This window comes from Canis lupus, chromosome 8 (genome assembly GCF_011100685.1).
Source record: "Canis lupus familiaris isolate Mischka breed German Shepherd chromosome 8, alternate assembly UU_Cfam_GSD_1.0, whole genome shotgun sequence".
Lineage (NCBI taxonomy): Eukaryota > Metazoa > Chordata > Mammalia > Carnivora > Canidae > Canis > Canis lupus.
The window spans coordinates 5,975,427-6,002,751 of record NC_049229.1 but is presented as its reverse complement, the minus strand read 5'-3'; the positions used below and the strand labels follow the sequence as shown (position 1 = coordinate 6,002,751).

Below are 27,325 nucleotides of genomic sequence, written 5' to 3'. Positions count from 1 at the left end.
TAAAATATAAAATAGAGGACTGATGAGTTATCTTAATAAAATTGAAGTCATACTAATTCTTGGAAGAATGAGGTATTAAGTGCAAATGTGCTTGCCTCTCTGTCTTGCATTGGAAAGGGCTATACACAATATTTTTGGCATGTGCTCTATGTTCCAGTAGTCTTACTTCATGATACATAACCCAGAGAAACTGTCACATATAATGCAATACAAATATATGAAAACATCACAATGGCAACATTTTTAATACTAATAATAAAGCTGGAAACATTCAAAATGCCTATCAACAAGAGGATAATAAATATATTGGCTATAGTCATAAAATGCAAAACCTTTTAGTAATGAAAACTAATGAACTCCAACTATAGTTCATAACAAGCCTCAGACGCCACATTGCCTGGGTTCATACGTGGTGGCAGTTCCTACAACCTGTGTGACCATGAGCAAGATACTTTACCCCTCTACACCATGTTTTCCTCATCTCAAAAGTGGGAATCATAATGATAACTACCTCATTGTGTCTTGTAAACAATGATTGTAAATACATATGAATTATTATTATTATTTTTAACATGTGAATTATTTATAATAGCACTTCACACGTGGCTCTCAAATGCTACCTATCATTTCAGGAAGATTTTCCGGGTTTTTCTTAGCTGTGGAAGAAATATATTTTTGCTTTGCTAATCAAAAGATTTCCAGGTTGTGTCATTTTTATCCATCTTATCTTTGGGTACAGTTGCTAGCCCCTGGTACCTTCGTAGTGACTCTTCCCTCTCTGCCTGGAATGTCCTTCCCCGTATCCATTCAGTCATTTATATAGGTTTTCAAACTTCTCAGTGAAGCCTGCACTTGACTGTGCTATTTAGAATTGCAAAGTCTCTATCCCTGGTAGTTCTGATTTCCCTTACTCTAAAGCCCTATTCTATCTTTCAACATGCTGTGCAGTATAGTATTTCAGCTTTTAATGAATCTTCTTGTTTATTACCTGTGCCTCCTCACTAGAATGTAAGTTTCTCATGGACTGGGATTTTTGTTTCTTTGCTTTCGATTATGGATACAGAGCACTTAGAGTAGTAGCACCTGGCACATGACAGGTACACAAATATTTTGTTGATTGAATGAAAGAATGAGCACATTTGAATCATCACCTAGTAACTAACTGATTTACAATCTTAGGAAAATCACTTAAACTTTTTGAACCTCAGTTTCCTTATGTTTTGAAGGTCCTATTGCCTGAGTTTGAGTTTTTTTGTAAGGATCCAACATGACACCCTTGAAAGCACTCAGTACAGTTCTGACACCCATGTGGGGAGCAGAAAATGCTTGTTGTTCTTCTCTTCCTTTCCTTTCTCTTCTTTTCTCTTTGTTATTATCTTCTTCAGTCTCCATTAAAATTGTTGGGGTTCCTGGGTGGCTCAGTTGGTAAAACCACCAACTCGTGTTGTCAGCTTGGGTCATGATCTCACAGGTCATGGGATCCCGCCCCACAAAGGGCTCCATATTGAGTGGGGAGTCTGCTTGGGATTCTCTCTCCCCCTTTCCCTCTTCTCCTCCCCCCACTTGAGCACTCCTTCTCCCCCTCTTCTAAAGTAAAAAATTCTTTTAAAAAAGTCATTGCTTACTAAATTTTTCATGATTTTTTGAATAATGCAAGTTATGAAGTAATTAAAATATCAAGAGTGGTGTGGATTACATGTTATAGCCAGTCAGAGGAAGGACACGTCATGGTAAGGATGAGGATGGTGAAGGTCCCATGAGGAAGATGGAAGGCTTGAGGGTAGAAGGTAAATGAGCTTATAGGCCCTGAATTCAGGCTTCAACCTTGCCAGTCCTTAGCTTCTCTTAACTTGGTTATACGTATGAAAATTGGGGATAATATTACCTTTCTCAAGTTTGAATTGAGGATTAAGTGTTAAATGAGGTGGGTTTTTTGTTTTGTTTTGTTGTTGTTGTTGTTTTTTTTTTTTTTTTGTAAAAGCATCTGGTCCTTGGTGTCACATAGAAGAACCTGAGGAAAATTGGTTGGGTCTGAGGGAACATTTTGATCCTTACCAAGGTGAGGAGAGTTTTCAATATTTAGAGATGGTGGAAATAGAGAATGACATTATAGATGCAATGAGGTCTGCACAAATGGAGAACATTTTGGGATCGTCAATTTAGCCTTTATGAGAATCTATAAGAATTCATGAGAGGGAAAAAAAACCAACAAACTCCATTGATTTTAACCAGAACATGAGATTTCTTCACTGTCATGTGAATGTTTGAAATCATCCAGCGGTCAGTGACAAACCTTAGAAGCATTTTGATCACTGAATTAATAAGATGAGAACCATGCTTTAGTGAGATTGATTAATATGACAGCAAGTGTGTAGGCTTCATTGGAAGAGAAGAGACTCCAGTCAGTGAGACCAATCCCTACTGGGTGCCTGGTGCTTAACCAATATTTGCTGAATTAATTAAATATTAAAGAATGTATTTGCATTTTGTTAGGTTCACTATTCACCATTCTAATTAGTGTCTAGAGACATTATGCACATGATAATGCTTTGCTTACTCTTTCCATCTCTGATGCATGTAATGGGAATGAAGAAAATGGACATTTCCAGTGACTCTCAGGATTGACATACTGTCTCCTCTTTGCCTCATTTAAAATGCAGAGATTGAAAGTCAAATTTAAAGGATAGAGAGGATTGCATTAAGTCATTAAATAAAATGTCCCTTGAGGCCAAAGGTATGATGGGTTGTAAATAGCCATTTGTCAGCAATATGGGATTAACCACCTTAAAACTCTTCCTTTTTTTTCCCCCTAACAAAATGATGGCTCTTGCAAAACTGAGCAGGCTTCTTGTTTGAAGTGATCTTTTGTTGACACTTGTGTGCCCTAGTGGAACTGGCATCCCAATTTGTGAGTGGGCGCTCAGCCAACTTGCAAATGGGCATGAGCACTGGCAGCCAGTCTTTGTGGCTGACGTGCATTGATTATGCAGGATGTCAGGCTAGTAAAGTTGAAATGGCCGTCTGTCCTCAGCTTCTGTGCTGGCCACTGAAGGGATGGGCTGTCATGCGTCCAGCTTTCAGCTCAATTAATTCCAAAAAATAAGAATTAGCTTCTGCAGTGAATTGCAGCAAATTAATATGCCTAGGAAATCAGAGTAGGTATTCCTCCAAAAGAAAAAAAGCAGGATCTTCCTCTTCATGGTTTTATCTGTATAAAATGAAAGACAGACTTGATTAATAATAATAAAAAAAAATCACCCACCACCAGGTTTTGTTTTTTAATTTCTCTCCCCTGGAATGGGTATGGTTCTAAGAAATGGATGAATTTTACTTGTGTTTGCCAGGAAAGCAATGAAGTCTAGGATACTGCTATTTCTAAGGCTTCTAATTTCTTTTTTTGTTTTTGCTTTTTAAAAAATTGGTATTAAAAGAGATCATTTAAAAGCATAGATCAAAATCCATGTTGTCAGCTCATTATGTCAAGTGTTCAAGTGTTCCGGCACTGGCATTTCCTAGAGTGGCTCTCAAAATTTTGAGTCTTTTTGGGTTCTTTTTAAAGAGCCCTATAGATGAATCCTATTTACCCATTCCAGAATGAATGACAGTGGTCTTTGGGGGGTTTGATGTATTGAACTAACTCCATTAGACTAAACTGCTGATGGACAGAGCTTGTCCCTTGTTCATGGATATGTCCCAAGTCACTAGCACTAAGACCAGCATATACCAGGTGCTCAGAAAATTTTTTAAATCAATGAATGAAACTTATTATGTAGAATCTGGAGGGGTTCAGGAGTCATAGTAGGAGGGAAGGGGAAGAGAAATGTAATCCCCTGAACTCTTATGCACTGATCAACTGCTTGGCTCTGCATACATTCATGGGTATTTCTTGCCTATCTTTAAATTTTTTTTTTTATTTATGATAGTCAGAGAGAGAGAGAGAGAGAGAGAGAGAGAGAGAGAGAGGCAGAGACACAGGCAGAAGGAGAAGCAGGCTCCATGCACCGGGAGCCCGACGTGGGACTCGATCCCAGGTCCCCAGGATCACACCCTGGGCCAAAGGCAGGCGCTAAACCGCTGCGCCACCCAGGGATCCCCTATCTTTAAATTAATAGCTTAGTTATCACTGTCTTTCTTCAGCAACCCTTCCCAATCACTCGGGTCTGGGTTATTTGTCCCTCCTGTAGGTTCCTAGCTATCCCTCACAGTGCACTGTAAGTGCTCACTTATGGGCTGTGCCTCCTCACCAGATGGTAAAACCCATGAGGGTGGGAACAGTGAGTTTCTTGCTCACCGCTGGAGCACTCAGCCTCTTCAGTGGGTTGTTTGGTCTCATCTTGACCAGGTTTCCATGAGGGAAGAAGCATTAAAATTACATCCAGAAACGATAGATCCAGGTAGGTTAAATGACTTACCAAAGTCAAGGAGCTTATAAATGGCAGAGCCTGTATTAAATCCAGAAGTAGCCACAAGGTCTGTTTTTATTTCTATTCAACACTGCTGGGCTACTTTATGATACTGATGATTTGGTGCCTAGATCCTGGGAAAAGTTTATGCAATGAGAAAAATGTTGCTAGAGATACGTTCAGGGAAGCCCATGGATCTGCCACCTGAGATACAGAAGTTTCCAGTCTTCTGTTGACCATTTCTAATGTAGTTATGTTGATTCTGTCCCTTGCAACTGCATCCCCAAAGCTCTGTGTTTGTTTTCAATATTTCATTTATAAAAGTAAACTCAGTGCCTGGACAGCTGGGTATATAGGCAAACAATAAGATATCATACATTTCAATTTCAACATGAGCCAGAGGGACTCTCTATCAAATCAGGCAAAAGCCTGACTGGAAAGAAGGGATAAAATTTTATCAAGAGAATGTATTAAAAACAGATGGAATTGGGAAATAGGTACAAGTACAAATCATACATACAGTACCTCTGCTGCCCCTAACTATATTGTGGAAGCGCAGACTACAGATTCCTAAAGCCAATCTGAGGACAAAATAAAAGAAAAGTGGACAAACATCCTCGGGGTAACTTTAAGTTAGTCAGTTAGGTCTTTTTCAAGTGCTCTCTGTTGCATAGTCAGGGTCTGGGGAGATGGAAACAAAAGTTTCAGAATTTGTTTATTAGCCTAATAGGAAAAGAAGATAGAGAAATGGCAAGGGAGAAATAGAACACCCTCAGGGTTTTATTACTCAGAGCGACGTCTTTAGAGAGGTGGAAGACAAGGCAAGGGGAAGTTTAGATTTATGTTTCCTATATATGAGCCAGGATATTTTTCGAAAAGCTTTCAAAGACGCCTGAAACTTCTTAATTTTTTATCATCTTGGAATGAATATGGCTTTGAACAAATTCTATATTTTTAATTATTATTATTTTTTTGATAGTGCACAGGACAAGGGATCCAGACTGATGAAAACTTTTTTCTTTCTTTCATAGAAAGCATTTCTCTTACCTCTACTTCCAAGAATATTATGACAGGGAAGAGATTTTAAAGATTCCTTAGTCCTACCCTTTACTTCACAGATCAGAGGTTTAAACATTTGGCAATGTTAAACAACCTTTCCACCCTGCCCCTGTTTCCTTGACCTTTAGAAAGGGTTCCAGGTTTAACACAACAAGCAAAGGCTGTGTTGTTGGTTTAATGGCTGAGATGCCACCCTTTGCCCGATTGGGAGTCCTCCCCAGAAGGTCAAATCCATCAGAGGTTGGCCAGTTTCCACCTTCCCTGGGGGCTGTGTCCCCCGGAAAAGCTATCTTGCCCTCTTAAGCTTACACTTTGGGATGGTGTTATTAGGGCAATATTATAGGTTTCAACTCCCCGACGTAAACTGTGAAGGATCTATTTCTCTATCTCTAATAATTATTAGGGCACAGTAGGAATAGACACATATAAGCACAACAGGAAGACAGAAAAACATAATAAAGCAGAGTTTTTATTACATTAACAGAGGCGGTATAAGGGAAACTGGATAAGGGGTGTATGGGAACTGTCCATTTTATCTTTTCCATTTTTGGTAAATCTAACACTGTTGTAAAAACTATAGCACATTAGACAAACAAACAAACAAACAAAGACCACGGGCTGCAGATTTTTTGCTTCCTACATTTTGCCTGGTCCCTTACGTGTGTTATTCTAGGTCCAAAAGCTGCTTAGCTAACTGAAATACCAAGCTGATACCCACAGGTAGAAAAACCTGTTAGTTCACTAATAGACTAAATAGAAACCTCAATCTCTTAGTGCTTAGAGCTACCTTTAGGTAATATTCTGCAGAAAAGAAAAGGAAAAAGAAAAAAAAAGAAACCTAACAACAAAAAATGGTTGGGTCTTGTTTGAGTAGCATGGCCTCTGAATATTTTTCTACCTTAAATCTTGTAGGAAGCACAGATTCCCCGAGGCCAGCATTTATAGTGATTCTTGTACTCGCTGCACTTTCCCAGGGAGGATGGATTTTATGTGTAATTATGAAGAAGAAAAATTATATTTAAACAGAGACCATACTTTGTTGTTATCATGACCATGACCAAAAAATCTGGGGTATAATAAATAAATAAATAAATAAGTAAAAGAAAGAAAGAAAGAAAAGAATGAAATTAGTTTGCATCCTAACAGCCACAACAAAAAAAAGCAGCGAAGAATCAGAAGTATGATTTAGAAGGAGAGAGATGAAAAATCACAGTTGTGTTGTTTCATGTTCAGAAAATGAATACATCAGTGCTCAACACCGCGGAGCAGTAGACAGCAGCTTCAGCTGTTCCTCTGGAGGAAGGCGATGAACTAGGTGAGGGTAAAGGAATGGAAACTAAAGGGCCCCGCCAGCTGCCACGCACGCATCACCCCGATCGCGTTTCTGTGGATGGTGCGCACCGGAGAGGCTTCGGCTTGTTAGTATTTACCCATACATTATTCACAAAATGGTATGAGCTCATCTTCAGACATACACTTCTAAAAGAAATAATCTGCGATGAGAGCAAGAACCCTTCGCATATTAAATTTATAGGACGTGGAGAAGTTAATCAATCATTTCTTATTAAGGCTGGATTCCTTCCCCCTTTCTTTGACACGGTGATGTATGCGGGCGACTGGACATCCTGAGCCCAACATTTGGGAGCACGTGGATGAAAGCAAAGACCTTCCGCTACTAATAAAAATCATTTCCTAAGGCATATGTTCGTGGGGGGTATTGGTTGGGTCTGAGCTCCGCTCTTTTACAAAGAGCCTTGAAAAGCGAGTCCCCTTCCCCCACCCCCCTGCTTTGCCTCGCAGCTGGAGAAGCCACCTCGCTTCCCCTCCACTCTACTGGGGTGACGAGATAGCAACTGACGTCAGCTCGGGCTGATTGCGTCACGACCGCAGGCAAATCGCCGCTCTTGCCAAAGCGCTTCTTCTCTCGCCTTCTGGAAAGGCCTCCGGATTCGGGTTGGGTCCAGGCGGCGGGGCTGGTGGCCCGCGTGTAAGCCGGGGCTTCCACCACACACCTCACTTCCGGCGGGGGACGGGGCGGGGGGGCGTGTGTCTGCACGAGGTCTCGCGTGAAGTGGCTCTGCGGGAGCGGGAGCGGGAGCGGGAGCGGGAGCGGGTGCGACGCACGCGGCGGCGCAGGCGTCGGCCGCCCCGAGACCCACCGACACCCTTCGGGAGGTCGCAGCAGGCCCGACGCTGCGGGGGCTTCCCTGGAACCGGGCTGTGCCCCCGCGGCCACGTGGGGAGGCGGCGGCAGAGCCCCTCGGAGCGCCGCGTGCCTCCCGGAGGACGGCGAGAGCCGCAGCCCCGGCGGCTGCTGGGCCGCGGAGGCGGGTGAGCGGGTCCCCCGAGGCGCTGGCTTAGAACTGTGTGTGGCCGGCGCAGAGGGCTGAGGGGACCTTGACGGCTGTCAGACTCCTTCCCGGAGCAGCTGAATACGGGCCGGGGGGCCGGGCCGATTCACCTCCATCTCCACCTCCCCAGCGAGGAGTCCCAGTGTCCCCCTCCCTCCCGCCCGGGAAACAGCCGACACAGGTTGCCCCTGATTGCAGGGGGGGGGGGGGGCGGCCACACGGGGCCGCGCAGTGCCCGCCTTCAAGGAGACTGGAACGGGGCAGAAAACGAGATGTCCAGAACATGCAACAAGTCCATGTCCTCCCAAACCAGGCGAATATTTACGTAGGAGTGGGGACCTCATAGATCGCCGGGGGCAAACGGCGGCACCGGAGCTTTAAGAATGTGAAAGGCAGAGCAGGAAATGTCCTCACTGTGCACGAATACTGACTGATACCTGCCTGACTCGTTGTTTAGTTCCTCCTTACGTAGCGATAACCCCCCTTCAATTCTGCTGCAGAAAACACTGGTTCCCTTAACAGGCGTTAAACCAACACTAATTCCTGCGGTTTCCTGATCAATAGCAAAACGGAGCACACGCAGATATTTTTTTTTTTTTTTTCGTGTTGGTTAAAACTCTGTGGACTGCAAGATATTCCCCCTCTGATGCAGTTTTTATAGTCAGGTCTTCTAGGTATCATAAGAAACAAAATTAAGAGTAATATATGTTCATTTTTAAAATAAGCCAAACTAAGCTATAAAATTTTAGATGCCTTTGAGTGTACCTCAAAGAATGTGACATCAGCAGTTATATAATTTTATTGCTGATGTTAAGTCTGTGACAAACTCTCAGCTACAGTTTGCTCTGGATGTCGGAAAATGAACCTTATGAATTTTAATGCCTTTTACTTTTGACATTGATTTATGTTTTGTACAGCTGTACTTTTCTATACACTGATATAAATAAACAGCATCCTTAATAGAACATTTGGAGAATGCCTTGTTCCAAAGTGTTACTTTTTAACATCAGCTGGAGGTTGTTTAAGTGATAATATTCAAAGTGTGTACACTAATCACAACAATTTGAAGTGATATAAAGATGTCTATAAATGTTTGTGTGTTTGTTTTACAGATTCAAGCTTTTAGGTATGAAAACAGTGTTCAAATAAAGCTGCTAGAGGTACTTTCAAACACTGCCAAAAACAAAGATGACATGATGATAGTCTAATAGACTTACAGCCAGCACCTGACAGTGAGTCAGTTAGATATGAGGTGTTTGTGCTCATTCAAGGGCAAAGTTTGGCCTCCAAGGTGGGGGAACAGAGGGCATAGGAAGGGATATTTTTCTGTACCCTTCCTGTGTATGATTTATGCAGTCATTGGATGGCATCTTAATTAAGTTGACTTTATTCACATAACAGACATTTGGAAACCAGCTCCGTGGAAGTTGTGAGGCACCCAGAGAGCACAAACTTCTATCTTTTATCTCATGGATCCAATGTAACTGTTACCGAAGGTAGGAAGGCTTCTTATGAGCCAACTTTTCCATACTCTTGTATCTTTCTTTCTTTCACTCAGTGGTAGGAGATGCCTTCAGAGGAAAGGAAAGGTCTCCATCGTGAGGAGTTTTTGGCACATGTTGCCCCACTTGTACTCTCTAATTCATGGCTCTCCGTGACCCAAGAATGCACACGGAGTGGAAGTGTTCGTGTGTTGTTAGGAACTATTCATATATTTAACAGATACGATTTTTACTCCATAAAATGCAGGGACTGGGAATACCACATTCATTTACTTTGTGAGTCAGCTAATCACTCTGAGTCTCCACACACCTAGCTGGCAGGAAATGAAATTCTGATCATTTTCAGGGGAAACTTTTCACTCTTATCAGGGTAGTAAAAGAACTTCAGCAGTCTCTTGAATTCCAGAACATTTTGGGGACAGTCTTGGGTGTTCACTTTGGTACCTGTCCCTACTACGACTATACCTGTTATCTAATCTTCAATGATCCGTGCATTGTGAACTCTTTTAGTGAGATAGCAGTCATGTTATTTGCAACTGAATTCTGCACACCCAAATTATCTTTTGAAAGGGTAGTTTCCTTTGAAATGGTAGGTAGGCATTGTGTACCTTCTCATGAAGTTTTTCCTGCTTTTTCTTAACAACAAAGAACTCAGGAACTTGGCAGGTTCGCAGCTAGTCCATATGGCAGTCGAGGAGAAGACATCCTGCCCTAAAGACACTTGAGCACTCTCTGCCAGGAAATTGTCTCCATTGTGAATGGTGCCCCCTGGTTGTAAACAACTGCACTACTGTATATGGCAGCTCAGCAGAGGTCAGAGATTTCTTTTTTTTACTTTGTTCTCCTCAGTACTACAAATGTGAGAATTATCGAGCTGAAGGGGGACTTTATGATTATTTGACAGTTCGGAAAACTGAGGCCCAATAGGCAAAATGCGTCGTCAAATGTAGTTGATGAAAGGCATGGAATTAGGGCCCGTATCTTCTCACTCGTTCGCTGCAACATTTTCCACTTGGATAAAATTTTAAAAACCCAACGTTGGTTTAAAAAAAATAAAGATAATAAATATACAGATGTGGGAAGTTAACTTTATTATCAAACGATTCACCCCAATAAAAATGACAAAAACAGATTCCGTCTGCTGTTTAAAGTACGCTACTTTATCAAAAGCAAACTTGCACGCAATTTCTAGAAATGTGTTTTTGTTTGGAGCAGAATACTCCTGGGTAAGTAGTGATACAATGTTAAGGTCTGCATGGTGTTTAATATGCTAAAAACCATAGTTACCTCTTCTGAAGGGCTTCCCTCAACAGACTTACTGAATAGTGAAGAAAAGTTAGCAGCAGCCACTTGTTAGGCCTAGGAAAACTGTTTCCAAATGATCTGCGTTATTTAAAAAAATAGTCAGCGTTCAGTATCTTGAAACTGTGGTATCGGTATCATTGTCTCTCTCCAGCTTAACACAGCCAGGCCAGCTTCTCCCTCAGTCTTTCCTCTTAATTTTCCTATTAGTCGTTTGTGAGAGCAGAGCAGGCTTGATGCCACAGTACTTTTGAAGGTGCCTAATGATGCTGGTGGAATCAGCAATACAATCAACAAGGAACAAATGATAAAGCTCTTGGTGTAAGCATCCTGCTTTCTCCTATCCATATATTTACTTTTGATGATAAACGGTGAAGTGTCTCTGAGTTTAGGGACTTAATCGCTTCTACTTTTAATAGTGGATGATACTTCCACAGGTAAAACAAATTACATAGATTCATTATATTTTTACTCAGTCTAAATATCCTCTACCTTATATGTTGCAAAGTAGAGTATTTTAGCTCCACTTTTTTTTTTTTTTTTCTAGAGCCACCATATTTTTTATACCATGAAGAGTCACCTGGGCTATGAACACTAATGTTTTGAAGAGATTTTGTTTTGAACAGTTTCTGTGCATAGCATGGTAGATAGTAAAGACAAACACAAGAAAATAATGATTTTTTTTTTTAATAAGAAAAGACCCACCCCACCCACATTTCTATATACCAGGTTCATTTTTCTATTTGAAGTCAATCTCCTTTCATCTCCTATCTTCTAATCAGGTCACAGGAAAGGGCAAAATCACCCAGCAGGCCTCAGAATCTAGTTATTATCCAAACAGGAACATTTATAATATCTAACTAGAAAAATGAGGTAAACAAAATGTAAGTACAGTACATTGCCTCAATTTTATATGATGAAATGGGAATAATAAAGCTTATAAGATCATAAAAGTAACATCATAAACATCATTATGCAGCTAATGGGATGGGAATTAAGGGTGGTAGATTGCTTGCTCTAGGCCTGATGACATTCTTTCTTCTTAGCCACCTTGCATTATCAAGAAAATAGAACATTGAAATGGCTGCATTTACTGGCTACAGGATGTGAAATGCAGTCCTGAACTCTGGGCCTTTACTTACTAAGTAATTAGAGAGACACTATCACGCAAGACCAGTGAGGTTCGTTTGTTAGGAAGGGAATGCTCTCTTCTGCTCTCGAAAATTTAGAGAATAAGACAATTGGAGAACATTTCTCCACCCCCTCCTTCCCTAATATATCTTTCCTTTCTTTTGATTGACATCAGCTATGAGACTAGTTGACAAAATTACACACTTCGTGACATTTTTTTTTCTGGCTACAAAATTTGCATTAAGCTTGGCAACATTAAACTCTAAAGCATTTGTTTTTCCACTCTCTGGTCTTTCTTGCCAGTGGTTTCCCCTTCCTAGTGCTCCCTACATCTCCATTAAGGGACTATAGTTCTTAGGCTACCTGTCCAGAGAATTTTCTCACAAATTGTCTCATAAGCAATTTAACCATGTGAACCAAACTGATGAGTCACAAAATCAAGAATGAATAAATTCCTATTTGATAATTTGATTATCTGGATTAACTGACTGTTATATTGAGGGACTCCCCCATCTTCTTAAAGATGGGATGGATTATCTCGTTATAGCTGCCAAATCATTATAAGTGGTAAAATGAACTGATAGTGCCATGCAGTCAAAACAGCAGATCTACTGTCTGTCTATGGCACATTCTGATAGAGCATAGAAAAGAAACACCAAGTCATTGGTTGACATGCATGAGGTTTGGTATTTCTTCTAGCTTCAAGACATATGAGTCAATGTTTTATTTCTGTGAATAATATATATAACATTGCTTTAAAAAAAAAAAAAAAACCCTGCTTCCTAAGAGGGTTCTTCAAAGATAAGATGTGAACTAGCATGTCCCCTTCTAAGTGCTTTCTTGCCCAGGTTATTTCTGATACCACTTCCAGGTCCCCATCAACCCTAGACTCTTACCGGACATTATTGTGCATTTGTTAGCTCATTTAAAAGTCTTTGCACTTTCAATCCAGGTATTATGTCTCCTTAGATTAACAAAATAGATATTTTGTGAGTCCTAACAATTTTAAGATTATATGTTATTTTAAGATTTTAAGATTTTATGTTATTCTCGTTGTTGAGATTTAAAAAAATTCTTCCTACTTCATTCAGCATTAGCTCTCCCTACCAGCTTGAGAATATACATAAATGTCATCAACACGATTTCCATGTCATCTCTTCATTGAATATTAAATATTGATAGAAATATTGAGCAGAACATGAAAAAAGCAGGAGCCCAGGGAATACCAGTATAGATGATCCCTCTAGAATGGTGTTTTTAAACTTAACTATTACACAGCAGTCAATTTTTTGAAGGGAAAAATTGTTTATCCTCAGTGTTGACTTGGGCTTTTATAATTATTAATGAAATACATGAAAACATATTCATATGCATAGTACTTATACAGATATAAGAACAACAATTTACAAATTGTTCAAAGGAGAAATAAAATTAACAACATTAATTTTAAAAGATGCAAAAATTTTAAACTAACTATAAAGCAATGGTATTAAACTTAATAGTAGAAATATTACTTTAGTGTGTAGTTTTAATTTTATCAGTTTTTGGCTATTAAGAGTGGAGATGGACATGACTGTCTTAGATCCAGCTTTAATGGGAATGCTTCCAATACATCATAAGTATATACAAAGGTTGCTTTAAAGTTTCGACAAATATCTTTTTATAGGGTTAAAGATATGTCCTGCTTTTTTTGGGCTCTAAAGTGCATGCGCGCGCGTGTGTGTGTATAGGTGCATTTACAGATGGATATACTGATTTATAAGAGAATATGGAATTGAATGTTGATGATAATGTTTTTTTTTCTCTTTCAATATGTTGCTGTGGTGACTATAATATAATATTATTCATTTTCTATCTCTTGTTAGAGGGAATTTGTTAATAGTTTATTTGGGATTTTTGTACCTAAACTACTAAATCAAATTAAACTGGCCATTTGTTTTCTGTCCCTGTACAGTTCTTTCTCCTGTGGTTTTAACATCAAAGATAGGTTAGCCTCATAAATAATTTTGGTAGTTTTCTTTCTTATTTTATGGTTTAGAAACAAGTGTTTTCTCAAAGTTTGTGACTTGCCTTTTCATTCTCTGTAAATGTCTCTCTCAAAGGACAGAGGTTTTTAATTTTGAAGAAATGCAATTTATCAATTTTATTTTATAGGTTATATTTTTTATGGCCTAGATAAGAAACCTTTGCCTAACCCAAGTTCATAAAGATTTTCCCTTGTGTTTTCTTATAGAAGTTTCATAGCTTTACATTTTACATTTAGGTCTACAATCCATTTTCAGTTAATTTTTTATGGCACGAAAATTTTCTTTTACTTATGGATATAAAGTTGTTCCAGTACCATTATTAAAAAGACCATCAGCTGAATTGTCATTGAACATTTGTCAAAAATCAGTAATATATACATATGTGTATATATATGAAATCTGATATTAATGATATATACATGGAGTTACACATAGATATGTAATATCTATGACTTTGTCCTATACCATTGAGTATTCCTATAGCAGCCATTGGTTCTATACCATAGCATTATTCCTCTTAATATCAATGTTACACTGTCTTGATTGACATAGCTTTATAATATGTCTTGAAATCAGGTAGTATTAATCCTCCAATTCTATTTTCTTCTTTAAAGTTGTTTTAGCTCTTAGAAGTCCTTTACTTTTCCATGTGAGCTTTAGAGTAAGCTTGTCAACTTTTCCAAAGTGTCTACTGGGATTTTGTTTGGGTCATCAGTATGGAGAGGGTTGACATCTTAATAATATTGAGACTTCCAATCCTTTTACCTAATACATGTCTCCCCTTACTTTTGTCTTCTTTTATTTCTCTAACCAGTATTTTGTAGTTTTTAGTTTATTGATATTGCGCATATTTTATCAGATATATTGCTAAATATTATGGATTTTTGAAGATACCATATAAATGGTATTTTTGCTATTATAAAATATTTGTTAGTATACAAAAACATAATTAACTATTGTAATTGATCATGTGCCCTGCAACCTTGCAAGACAAACTTATTACTTGTAGTAGCTTTTTCTAAAGATTGTTTCATATTTTATACAGAAGATCATTCACCTGCAAATAGATTTATTCTTCCTTTCCAATCTATATGTCTTTTATTCATTTTCATAGCCTTATTGAGTTGGCAGAAGTTTCTAGTAAAATACTAAATAGGGGTGTGACAATAGATATCTTTATTTGTAAACTGAACTTAGAGGGAAAGCCTTCAGTCTTTCACTACTAAGTATAATGTTAGCTGTAGGCTTTATGTTGATGCCTTGTGTCAGATTGTAGAAGCTTCCTCTATACCAAGTTTTCTGAGATTTTTGAAAAATCAGGAATGATTATTGAATTTTATTAAATTTTTTTCCACATCGATTGAGATGATTATATGTTCTTTTCTTTAAAGTATGTTTATACAGTGAATTATATTGATTGATGTTTGAATGTTAAACTCCTCTTGTAATTCTGGGTTAAACCCAACTTATTTACTGTGGTAGGCAGAATTTTAAGATGGTCCCTGAGATCCCTACCTCTTAGTGTATACAATCTACCCTTGAGTACTGGGGGTATCTGTTAACATGAAGAGATAATCACTATCTAGATGATATTAGGTTATATAAAATATCTTTGTAGCTGTCTAGAGAAAGATTCAACTGTTGGTTTTTAAAAAATAAGTTACCATGTTTTGAGAGGGCCATGCTACTAGGACCTTAGGGCATCCCCTGAAAGCTGAGAGTGACCTCAGCCAACAGCTAGCAAGAATATGGGGACGTCAGTTTTATAATCACAAGAAATTGATTTTGCCAACAACCTGAATGAACTTGGAAGGGAACTGTGAGCCTCAGATGAGATTGCAGCCCTGGGCTTTAAATTAAGTCTGCCTTGTAAGACTTGAGCAGAGGACCCAGGCAACCCAAGTCTGGACTCTTGACTTATAGATATTGTAAGATAATAAATTTGTATTGTTTTAGGCCACTAAGTTTGTGATAATTTATTATGCCGCAATAGAAAACTAATGGAGTCATGATATACTTTGTATATATTATTGGGTTTGATTTGCTGAATTTCTTTTAAGAACATTTTCATCTAAGTTCAAGGGAGATATTGATATGTGGTTTTCTTATGCCTTTGTCTGATTTTAGTATCTGGTTAATGCTGGCCTCACAGAATAAGTTTGGAAATATCTCCTATCTTTCACCTTTCTGGGAGAGTTTGTGTAAAATTTCTTTTCTAGATGTTTGGTCACAATCAACAGTGGAAGGATCTGGGCCTGGAGTTTTCCTTGTGGGAAGGTTTTAAACTACAAATTCAATCCTTTTAATAGAAATAGGATGATTCACATCATCTATTTCTTCTTCTGTGGGGTATGGTGATTTGTATCTTGCGTGGAAAGCGTCCTTCCATCCAAGTTGTAAAATTCATTGACAGGAAGTTATGTATAATATGTATTTATTATCATTTTAGTATCTATAGACTCTGTAGTGATGCCATTTATCTGAATATTGGCAATTTGTATCTTTTTTTTTCCTGCTAAGTGTGGTTAAAGGGTGATCAGTTCTATTGATCTTCTCAAAGAACCAGCTTCTGATTTCATCGATGTTCTCTATTGTTTTTCTGTTTCTTCTTTCATTTGTTGATCTTTATTATTCCATTTCTTTGGTTTACTTTGGGTTCCATTTTTTTTTTTTTTTACCCCTAATTCTTAAGATAGAAGCTATGGTACTTAGTTTGAGAACTATCATTTCTTCAGTTATATTTACTTCAGAATTCCACAATTTTGATATGCCTTTTCATTTTTGTTTAGTTCATAATACTTATTTTTCACTTTGATTCCTTCTGGTCCTATTTATTATTTAAAAATAAGTTATTTAGTTTCCAAATATTTGGGAATTATCAATGTATATTTCTGTTATTGATTTTTATTTCATTCACTGTGGTCAGAAAATATACTTTATATATTTTAAATCCTTTTATGTTTATTGAGACTTATGGTCTAGCATATTGTTAATGTTGAAACATGCCCCATATGCCATTGAAAAGAATATGTTTTCTTGTGTTGCTCGTATATGTTCAGTACTTGAACTATTGGGCAGAATAATTTCAGAGTTTTATAGGTGATTCTATTTCTCCCTTTGTGCTAGCACAGCATTTTCCTTGAGGTTATGACTTTGGTCTTTCAGGTGGAGATTTTTTAATCACTTTTCAGCCAGTAGCAACATTTTTCTACCTCTTAGAACAGTGCAATGAGCCCAATTCCACCTCCCCAAAATTCTCAGAGTCTGTGGCCTAGAAATACCTCACTTCATAGGCATTAAGATTCCAGTTGTTAAAGGACATACATGTTCTACATCATTCTGTGCAGTGTGGTACATCATCAAATCCAGGTCCACTATGACTGCAGATTTTCTTCATTTCTATTAACTGAAGATTTCCCTTTTTACTTTTGAACTTGGCTATACATTTTTCATAACTCTTCAGATATTTTAAGTGGAATGTGTGTGATGTGAAGCAAAGGAGGCTTTTTGTATTTTCTCAGTCTGGCATCTGGACTGAAAACTCTTAATCTGTATGGCTTTTTAAAATTTTTTTTTTATCTTGGTTACAATGACTCTAATTCAGAGAATTACTATTTGAATAAATATGTTGAACAAGGTGACATTAATAATATTAAACTTCTGTTTAAAAATTTAGAGTAATTTAGAGCTCTTCCTTACCTATGAATCTACCTTTGAGAGATTGTGAATGGTAATTTTAATGATGTGTCACCTGATAACATTGTAAAGCATTCTTTCTTGTTCATGTTAAGATATGGTTTGGTTATCTTTTTGATATTATTAAAAATGAAATTAGATAAACTTATAATTTGCTTTTTGCTAGGATCAGAGACAGAAATAGCAAAGAAATTCATTGAGTATCTCTCTTATGATTGCTGGTGAACTATAATTATAAGAACAGGTCTGATTCTGTGCATCGGTCCTTTTGACGTTGGTATGTTGACAAAATCATGACTTGTGATGCCTCAATTCTTCTTTAACTTCTATGCAAATTACTTTGAAAATCTAGTTTATGCACCATCCTTCAACTTCACTTGGCCTTCCTTTGGAACATATATACAACCGTATACATGCATGCAACTGTAAGTAATGAAATTACATTACATGGCAGTAGTTATGTACAAAATCAGGATTTGGATAATTTAGAGTATGTGTAAATTAATTTTGTATTTCTTATTAAAATTAAGCCACAGAATTCTAAATATTATTAAAGATTATTATTAAGAAATATTGTTTTAGGCTCTAGAATATATTTTTCAACCAAAAATACAAGAGTAAGCCTGCTAGGAGGGTTGTCATTGTATTGGGGGTGATGCCAAGCCAAATGGGGACATTATAAACTTCTCAGACATGTACTAACACTTGGCTCTCTTATAGCAACACTTGTCTCACTGTTAAGTGAGCATGCTCTTTTAGACTGAGCATCTCTTTCTTAGGGAGATCTTATTAGTAGTAAATCAGATAAGGTTAGGGTTTGTAAAAAGTTGGAGAGTTTCAATGAGAATGAATACAATTCTCTTCCTCTGTTCTTTAGACACACAATCTAATGCTAGATGAAATAGTAAAGACATAACTGGAAAGGCATAACTTGTCTCAAATGTTCTGCACAATCCACTCTATGTGAAATAGAACAGCTATCTAAGTGATGAGTTAGGATAAAATTTGGGCCTTCTGATTCAGGACAGATATAGACAGCAGTATCTGAAAGTTTAGTAGGGAGAAAATGTGCCAGTGAATAGAGTCTGGAGTCTGGGAAGTGCTCTTGCTTACTGAAGGAGGCTGAAAAATTGCTGACTTACTGGTTGTGGTTATGGCTTTATAGGAAGCTTTGGGCTTAGGGAGGCAGGAAGAGAAAGACAGAGCCTCAGAATGAGAAACAACTTCAAATAATTCACTGACTAACTGACTGGATCTGCTTAAATTACCAATAAACATTAACTGGTGCAGGAGTCCCCAAATGCCATTTTAAAACTTAAATGTAGAATAGGGACTCAGCATACAGGCAGAAGCAGTCACAAAACTCTAGATCCAGAGGAAAAGAGAAACAAAAACAAGAACAAAATGAACTGGCAGATTAGATTATCCTTCAAAAATATTTGTCTCTTCCACCACGTAAGAAGTATATTTCGTCACCTCCCATATGTTGGGCTTGGCTATGTGGTATTTTTAGGCCAGTGGGATGTCAGCAGAAGCATGAATTGTGCTTGTAAGGTTGGACTATTCTTGAGTTTCCATCATGGCTATGAAAAGATGAGGATCAAAGAAATGTAAAGCAGACATGGAGCCAAGCCCAGCTAAACACTTCTTAGATCCAGGTCTCCTACTGTTGACCTGTATCCATGTGGAAGAGTAAGTGATTGTTGTTTTAAACCACTGATATTGGGGTAGTTTAGTGTACTAAATATTACTGTGGTGCTAGATACACAAAACAAAAATCCTACTTAAAAAGCTTGCAACCCAAAAATCTAAAATGTATGTAGAATCTATAAACTCATGTAATCCTGATAAGCACATGAGAGAAAGAAAAAAAATTAGAAAATCATGTTTGATGAAATTAGAGTAGCTCGACAACAGTCTTTGAAATCATTGTTTTAGGATATGAAAATAGATACATAATTTAATAATGTCTATTAAAAATAAATTTTCAAACAAAACCAGGAAGAAATGAAATGACAAAGTTGGAAAGAAAAGACTACTGTGACTGTTGGAAATAAAAAGCACAGTATTTAAAACTTTAAAAATCAATATAAAGGATAAACTCTAAGTACAGTTGAAGAGTAACTGATTGTTTCAGCCTACTTTAGCACAGAGCAAAAAAGAGGAAAAAAGCTATCAATAAGAATTGTAGATTGAGAAGCTCCCATACATATGTATATGTACATGTATATATATACACATGCTACAGGAGTTTCAAAGGATAATGGAGAAATTTTTTATACACATTGTTTAAAGAAAAATTTTACAATTTTCAGAATTTAAAGATTCTCAGAAAATTTAGTATGATAAATTTTGTATGATAACCTAAGATAAAGATGAATCCACACTAGACACACTATAGTGAAATTAAAGATTATCAAAGATAAAGACAATAATTTCAATTGCTTGTAGGGTACTGCTGACTAATAGAACTTTCTGCAGTAACAGAAATATTATATCTTTGTTGTCTAGTACGATATCAATTAGTGCACGTGATTATTGAGTACTTGATATGTGACTAGTGAAACTATTGAGGAACTAAGTTTTTTTATTTAAAAAATGTGAATTGGGGATGCCTGAGTGGCTCAGTGGTTGAGCATCTGCCTTTGGCTCAGGACGTGATCCTGGAGTCCCAGGATCGAGTCCCACACCGGGCTTCCTGCTTCTCCCTCTGCCTGTGTCTCTGCGTCTCTCTCTGTGTGTCTCTCATGAATAAATAAATAAAGCCTTAAAAAATGTGAATTAATAATAATTAAATTTAACTGGGCACATGTGACTAGTGATTACTATTTTGAATTGCACAGTTCTACAGAAAAAAAACAGGTCAATTAGGCCAACAATAGACTTCTCAATAGCCTCAATAGATGACAGAGGCAATAAAAGACCAATCTTTAAAGTGCTGAGGGGAAATTACTTTTAACAATTTTTTATACCCAGTTAAACAACCACTCTACTTTGTAGGTGAAACAAGAAACTTGCCTTTCAGATATTCAATGCAGAAAACATATTGCATTCAAACTTGCATATATACCCTTTAGATTTATTTAAAACATCAGGGAATCCTCTTTTGGTGAGTGGATACCAAAAAGCTGCTACAACTATACATTTTAATAATATTTGACAAGGTAGAGTTCAGGTCAGAAGAATCATGAGCTATAAGTGGTGCATCAGGTAAAAAAATTTCTGTGGCCATTTTGAGATTTCCATGCCATGTATTATAATTGTGACATTTACACAGAGACTACTTTTTAGGACATTTTAGATCAGTCCCAATAAATTCAACTTTGAAAAAGTATACATTTAATTTCAGAACTTATGCATATGTAAATACAATGTAAAGTGGTTGGAAAAATATCCTAACATATACAAAACATTTTATCAACTATGGCAAAGAAAACACTATTAAATGCAAGAATTCATAAGGCAAATAGGAAACCAAGATACTTGATTAAAAAAAAAAAACAACAGCAGTAAACTTAATTAACCATATTGTGTAAAATAAGAATGCTAATCAAAACGTTACATTAAATAGAACCCTAATATCTAGCAACAGTAAGATCAGGAGTGAGCTTGTTCAATAAATGGTTATACTGTTAGGATTTCTTACTGCATTCAGAAGGAAGATAGACACATATTAGATTAATTCATGGTTAACTGTATGCTTCTTTTTAAAAGGTCACTTAAAAGAATATAATTAGATTATATAACTTCTAAAACAGGAAGAAAATAGTTTAATAAAAATTCATATAATCAAAAGATCAAAAAAGCAGAAAAGAAAGGAAATTAAAAACAAATGTTAAAAAAAGCTAAAATAAGGTGATTATCATTCACTTTATCAAAGGAATTATCATTCATATATTATCAAAGGAATTATTCATATATTAAACAAAATAAAGTGGTATGGCAATATTTATATTTTAACAAGGTAGACCTTAAATGAAGCGTATTCATAAATGAGTAGAAGAATGAAGTGGTATTGCATATAATATTTAAAGGAAAAAACTGACAAGAAAACATAGCTACCATTAACTTGTATGTACTTATCAATATAACATCATAATGTGTAATAAAACAAGGACAGAATAGTGGTATGAGATGCCCAGGGAAAGCTCCCTCCCAGACAAACATTTTTTAAGCTGGTCAAAATTAGCAACAGCAATCATTTGAAGTCTCCTGGAGGTTGGTCAAATGGCTCACAGCAGATTTGGAAGCATTTATTCAACAAAATGTACAGAAACTCAGAACAATGAGGAGCCACGGCATAAAAGCCATAGGTGCACCTCTCTCCAGCAGCTCTGCCTTACTGAACTGTTTCAGCTGGCTCAGTGGCCAAGTAGAAACTCCCGTCTCCTGCAGTTCCCTAGGGTGAATGACCATTCCGGGTGGTTTTGGCAGCCAGTGAACTTTGGCAGATCCCATTTTCCACAGCTCTGTCCCATGACAGATCTGTAAAGGCAGCCAGGCCATCCTGATCCTTTGCTGGAACTCTTAGTAGTCAGGATGGTATGAGCAGAGAAGTTGATAAGGAACGTATTCCACTTCCCCGCTGATCTGTTTTGGAGAAGGCTGCCTTCGTATGCTCAGCAGGTTGGTGGTAGCTCCCATTTTTCCCAGCTTTGTAGGACAGAAGACCTATTCTGGGTAATTTTGGCAACTGTGAACACTAGCCAACCCTATCCTATCCTTCCTGGCTCTGGGCTGTGGAAGATCCATACCTCATGGTGGCAGCAGCCAATGGTGATACTAGTTTCCCCTAGCAATGCATACACATAGCTCTTACTCCATAGGGAGAATCTAGGTGGGACAGCCAATAAAGAGTTCTTCATCTGTCCCAGCCTGTGTTTCCTAGCACAGAGGTTCTTTCCAGGAGATGGTCAAAGTAAGACTCAAACTGGCAATACCCTGCTCTTGTGAAGTGGCCCAAATTCAGCAGGACCAGACCATGGAGCAATTTATACCCTGGCATATTATCAAAAACAATTAAGCAATCAGCTGACAATTAGTGTAGGCTAAGAGCTGTATGTGATATCAATAAAGGCAGACCATTCAGGACCTTAATGAAAAGGTCAGGGAAAAAGATAGTAAAAGAGATCCTGGCTAAAATTATAAACATCTCTGGTGCTATATGCTGAAGTCTGTGCCTCTGAGGAGTGATACTAAGGGCACACTTTGTGGGAAATTGACTTCCCTAATCTAATCCAGTCATGGTACTAAAAACAAGCCAACAGACCAGCAAACAACAAACCTCAGAAGAAGGAGCATCATTCATAATTGCTGTATTATCTAAACTGTCCAATTTTAGAAAAAGAACATGCAAAGGAATAAAAAGGTGTGATCTATACACAAGAAAAATGGCAGACAACAGAACAACAGAAAGTACCTCCAGAGGGAGGCCCAGATGTTGGGTTTGGCAGAAAAATACTCTAAAGCAGTTATTATAAACATGATCACAGATCTAAAGGAAACCATGTTTCAAAAAATTAGAGGAAGTATGATAACATTTCATCAAATAGACACCAATAGAGATATTATAAAAATAACCAAATGGAAATTCAGAAATTCAAAAATACAATAATAAAAATGAAAATTTCACTGAAGGAGCTCAACAGTAGATTTGAATTGGCAAAAGAAACAATCAAACCTGAAGATAGATGTGTAGAGATGATACGGTCTGGAAAACAGAGGAAAAAGAATGAGGGGAAAATGAAAGAACCTAGAGAACCTAGAAAAATGTGGCATACTCTTAAGTATACCAGCATATGCATAGTGGGAGTAGCAGAGGGAGAGTAGGGAGAGAGGAACAGAAAAAAAATATTTTAAAAATAATGGCTAGGGTGCCTGAGTGGCACAGTCGATTCATCACTGGACTCTTGATTTCAGCTCAGGTCATGATCTCACAGTTGTGAGATGGAGCCCCCTTCGGGGTCTGTGCTCAGTGCAGAGTCTGCTTAAGTTTCTCAGTCATTCTCCCTTTGGCCCTTTCCACTGCACATGTGCACTCTCTCTTTCTCAAATAAATTAATAAAGCTTAAAAAAATTATGGCTGAAAACTTTACCAAGAGGCAGAATTAGTGAACTGGGATTTCTGTTACATTTATTTTAGTCAACTGGTGTCCCACATTTCTCTGAGGCTCTTTTTAATACTTTCCTACTTTGTGGGAAGTTTAAATAATTTCTATATTGTATGTTACAATCTCCTGAGTTAAAATGTCACTTGCCTTTACTAAGAAGATAGAGATCAATTCTCTGCCATTAAACGTTTTACATTATTTTATCCAGGCAGTTCACTATCTTGTAGTTGTTCACTTTTATGTTTGAAACAAACTCGTATACAGATTCTCACATGTGTTTATACTCACATAATTTATTGTGTGCTGCTAGTTTTGTTGTTTTTGCCAGCTTTTTCTTCTAACTTTTCAAGATTACTATTTTTTGGTACATGACTATAACTTTCTATTTATATTTAGTTATATGCTAGGAAATGTAGCATTGACACATTAGAAAAATGAAATTCCACCATACTTTTCCGGTTTCACCATATTTTCTTTAGTTGTTTTGATTTTTTTAAAAAATTGGGAATGGTTTTATCTTTTTAATGCTGTTAGCTTTTATTCTTTTAGGCATGATCATGGGACCATACCTATTTTTGCTCCAAGTAGTTTGAAATGTGCTTTCTAGTCTCTAGGGCACATTTTTTACTATAACTTAACATTCTCTTTCTTGGGTCTAATACTGTTATAGTATCCTTTATTGAACATCTACTAAGTGCCAGACAGTTTATAAGAACTTATATTTACTGCATTGATCATCTCATTTAGTCTGGATATAAATTCATGAGATATAATTATCTTTCACATTTTACTAGTGGGAAAATAGTTTTCACTAATATTTCAAGGCCACATATCTGGTGATGAAATTGAGATTTGAAAATCAACCCCTGTAAATCCTAAGTTCTATTCTTTTTACTCTACTGTCTCTTACATGGAAACTCTAAGATCTGTTAATACTTTTCCCCAAAGTTAAGACTTTCCAGTATGATTGTCTTTTATATTGTTGAAATTTCACAGCTTCCTGTGGTTCCAATGGCATGACTTGGAGAAATAGGAAGCCTCTGTCAGATTTGCCCGATAAACTCAAGATTAATATGAGGGATGTCAAAAATATGTGTCCTAGAGTTTATTAGAAATTTTCTGTTTTTTTTTATTATAAAGATATATCATTACGAGGCTAAAGACAAGGGAAGAGGAAAAAAGAAATAATAAAATAATATTACATAATGTTTATTGGGCTCCTACCATATAGAAGATATTAAACTGAGGATCTTACATAATCTAATTTAACATTTACAAAATTAAGTAATGTTTTGTTATTTCATTATTCTCAGTATACACATAAACAGAAAAGTCTGGAAGATTGAAGAAATTATTTAACCTACTTAATGGTGAATGACTAGTACCAGGACTATTTTCACATCAGGCTATGATCAATATTGTATTCTTAATCGTTGCACAAAGGTAGAAAGAACCTATTATAAGAATTCATGAACCATAATTGTGATCAAGATATTAAATTAGTTCTTGTATATTTTTATTTTCTAGTTCTTTGTGTCAATTGTTAAATATGTGGATTTAAAAAATTCTTCTGATGTAGTTTTTGCTGGTGAACCTAGTATGATATAATAATAAGTAGCATTTACTGAGAATTTATTACATGCCAGGCAAGGTACAGCACAGGTAAATAGCAGCTCCAAGCTCTTAACCCTCTGCAATCACATTTGGTATACACACGTTATTTGTAGAATTAGTAGTAAATCTGAAATGCTAGAAATTATGAAATTTTCAACTAAAAGAACTAAATTTTTAACTTTTCAACATTTTATGATTAGGCATTTTATGAGTGAACTGAGCATTTAATGGTTAGATAACCTTAGGACATCTTAAAATGAACAAGATTAGAGTCATCCATTCTGTCTCTAGAAGAATTTGATTCATTATGCTATTCCTAAATGCCATCTAAATCTCTCCAATAATATATTTTCCTTCCCAGACTTACCACTAATTCTACAAATAATGTGTGTATAGTGAATATGACTACAGAGGGATTAGAGTCCTCCAAATAAATTATTTAGCTTTCTGTGTACAACATTTTTGCCATAAGCATCTTTGCTATAGACATCTTTACCCACAGGTATTTGTGCCACAAACATTTTTGCAGGATAAGTAATTGGTCATAAGGCAATTTTACCAGAAAAAAAATAAAATAAAATAGCTGGTTGACAGCTTGGTTTCATCAACTGATTGACAGTTTAGTTTCATTTTTCCATGACCCAGTACTCCTGTTTTTATATAAATCTTAGCCCTCATAATGGTCTGTACATTGGTGCAGAATTTTAAAACCACATTTTCCATAGAACTTTGAATTGTCTATCACTGACATATGGCAATATGCCAAGAATAACAGCAGTATAGAAAGTTTTTGCCATGCAATACAAAGGTTAGTTACAAATACGCATCCTAGTACAGTTGGACAGTTAACAATGCAAGTTTGAACTGCACAGGTCTACTTATGTGTCAATTTTTTTATTAATACAATATAGTACTGTAAATATATTTTGTCTTATGATTTTCTTAATATCATTCTTTTTCTAGCTTTATTTTAAGAATGTAGATATAATACATATAAATATACAAAATATGTGTTAATTGGCTCTTTATGTTATCATGGCTTCTGGTCAATAGTAGGCTATTAATGTTGCTCTTTTACTTTTTGTGGTCTTATCTTTTATGCAGCAAAATTCTTGTGGCAACGATGTTGATGGGAAAGATGCTTACAATGAAAGTACCTGGAACCTATATTCTGAATAAGTCCTAGCACTACTACTTTTTAGCTCCAACGACCTTTTTATGGGATTGAAATTGTTAGTTTTATGGGCCAAAATGACAAGTGAAAGAAAACTTCTGGCTCCAAGGCATAAGACCCATTCAAGTTGAAAAAAACAAAGCTGGTTCTTGCTTTTATAGCTATGTTTGCTTTCATAAAGTATGATGCCACATTTTTAAATCATAATATTATTAGCATGTGAATAAATGGAAAGACTTCTAGAAATACTTTGTCTTTTCTCTCCTTCTTCTTTCCCTCCTCCTTTTTTTTTATCCTTAATTTTTTCCTTATCTTCCATATTCTCTTGATTTTTTAATTTTTCCCTTTGTATTTTCTTCCATTTTATTTATTAATTTTGCTCTCTTTTTTGGAGGGGATAATATATTGCTAAGTATTTCTTTGTTATTTCATTATCTGGAAGAGGTTTTATATCTATTCTAAGCAGTATTAAATGGATGAGTCTCATTTTTGCTTTTGTCCTTATGTCCTCAGAGTCCTTCACTGTGCCACCAAAGAATGGTGTCCTTGAAGGCAAATGGGTGAGGAAATTCATTTTCTTTTGTCAATAGCTGTGCTTCAATTGACCTATTTAGATATAGAGTACAATTCCAATTATAGTAACTGTACATGGCAAGACACAGACATATGCAGTGAAGTATTATCATACATTAAAAGCACTTGATAGAGTATACCTAGTCCATAATGTTGGTGATGATCCTGTTTTCCTCACTGGGAGTCTAAACTCTCCCTAGGATATGACACTTTGGAACTATAAACTTTGTAACACAGCTGAAAACACGGAAGCCAGAACAGATCACCAAGTGACTCATGCTTACAACACCCAAGAGAGAAGAGCAACAGTAATTGCCTCTATTACTTCAACCTCATTCAAATCTTCCTTACTTGATCTCAAGTAAGAGAGTATTAAGTATTGG

The 27,325-nt window shown here is 36.7% G+C and overlaps 1 long non-coding RNA gene across 1 annotated transcript; it reads left to right on the top strand.

Moving 5' to 3' along the window:
• The first annotated feature begins 7,710 nt into the window (after window positions 1-7,710).
• Window positions 7,711-26,698, top strand: LOC119872815. Its single transcript, XR_005363078.1, has 5 exons — window positions 7,711-7,793; window positions 8,926-9,045; window positions 9,215-9,309; window positions 9,964-10,128; window positions 26,300-26,698. It is a non-coding gene; the product is annotated as an uncharacterized LOC119872815 (long non-coding RNA).
• Window positions 26,699-27,325: the final 627 nt, after the last annotated feature.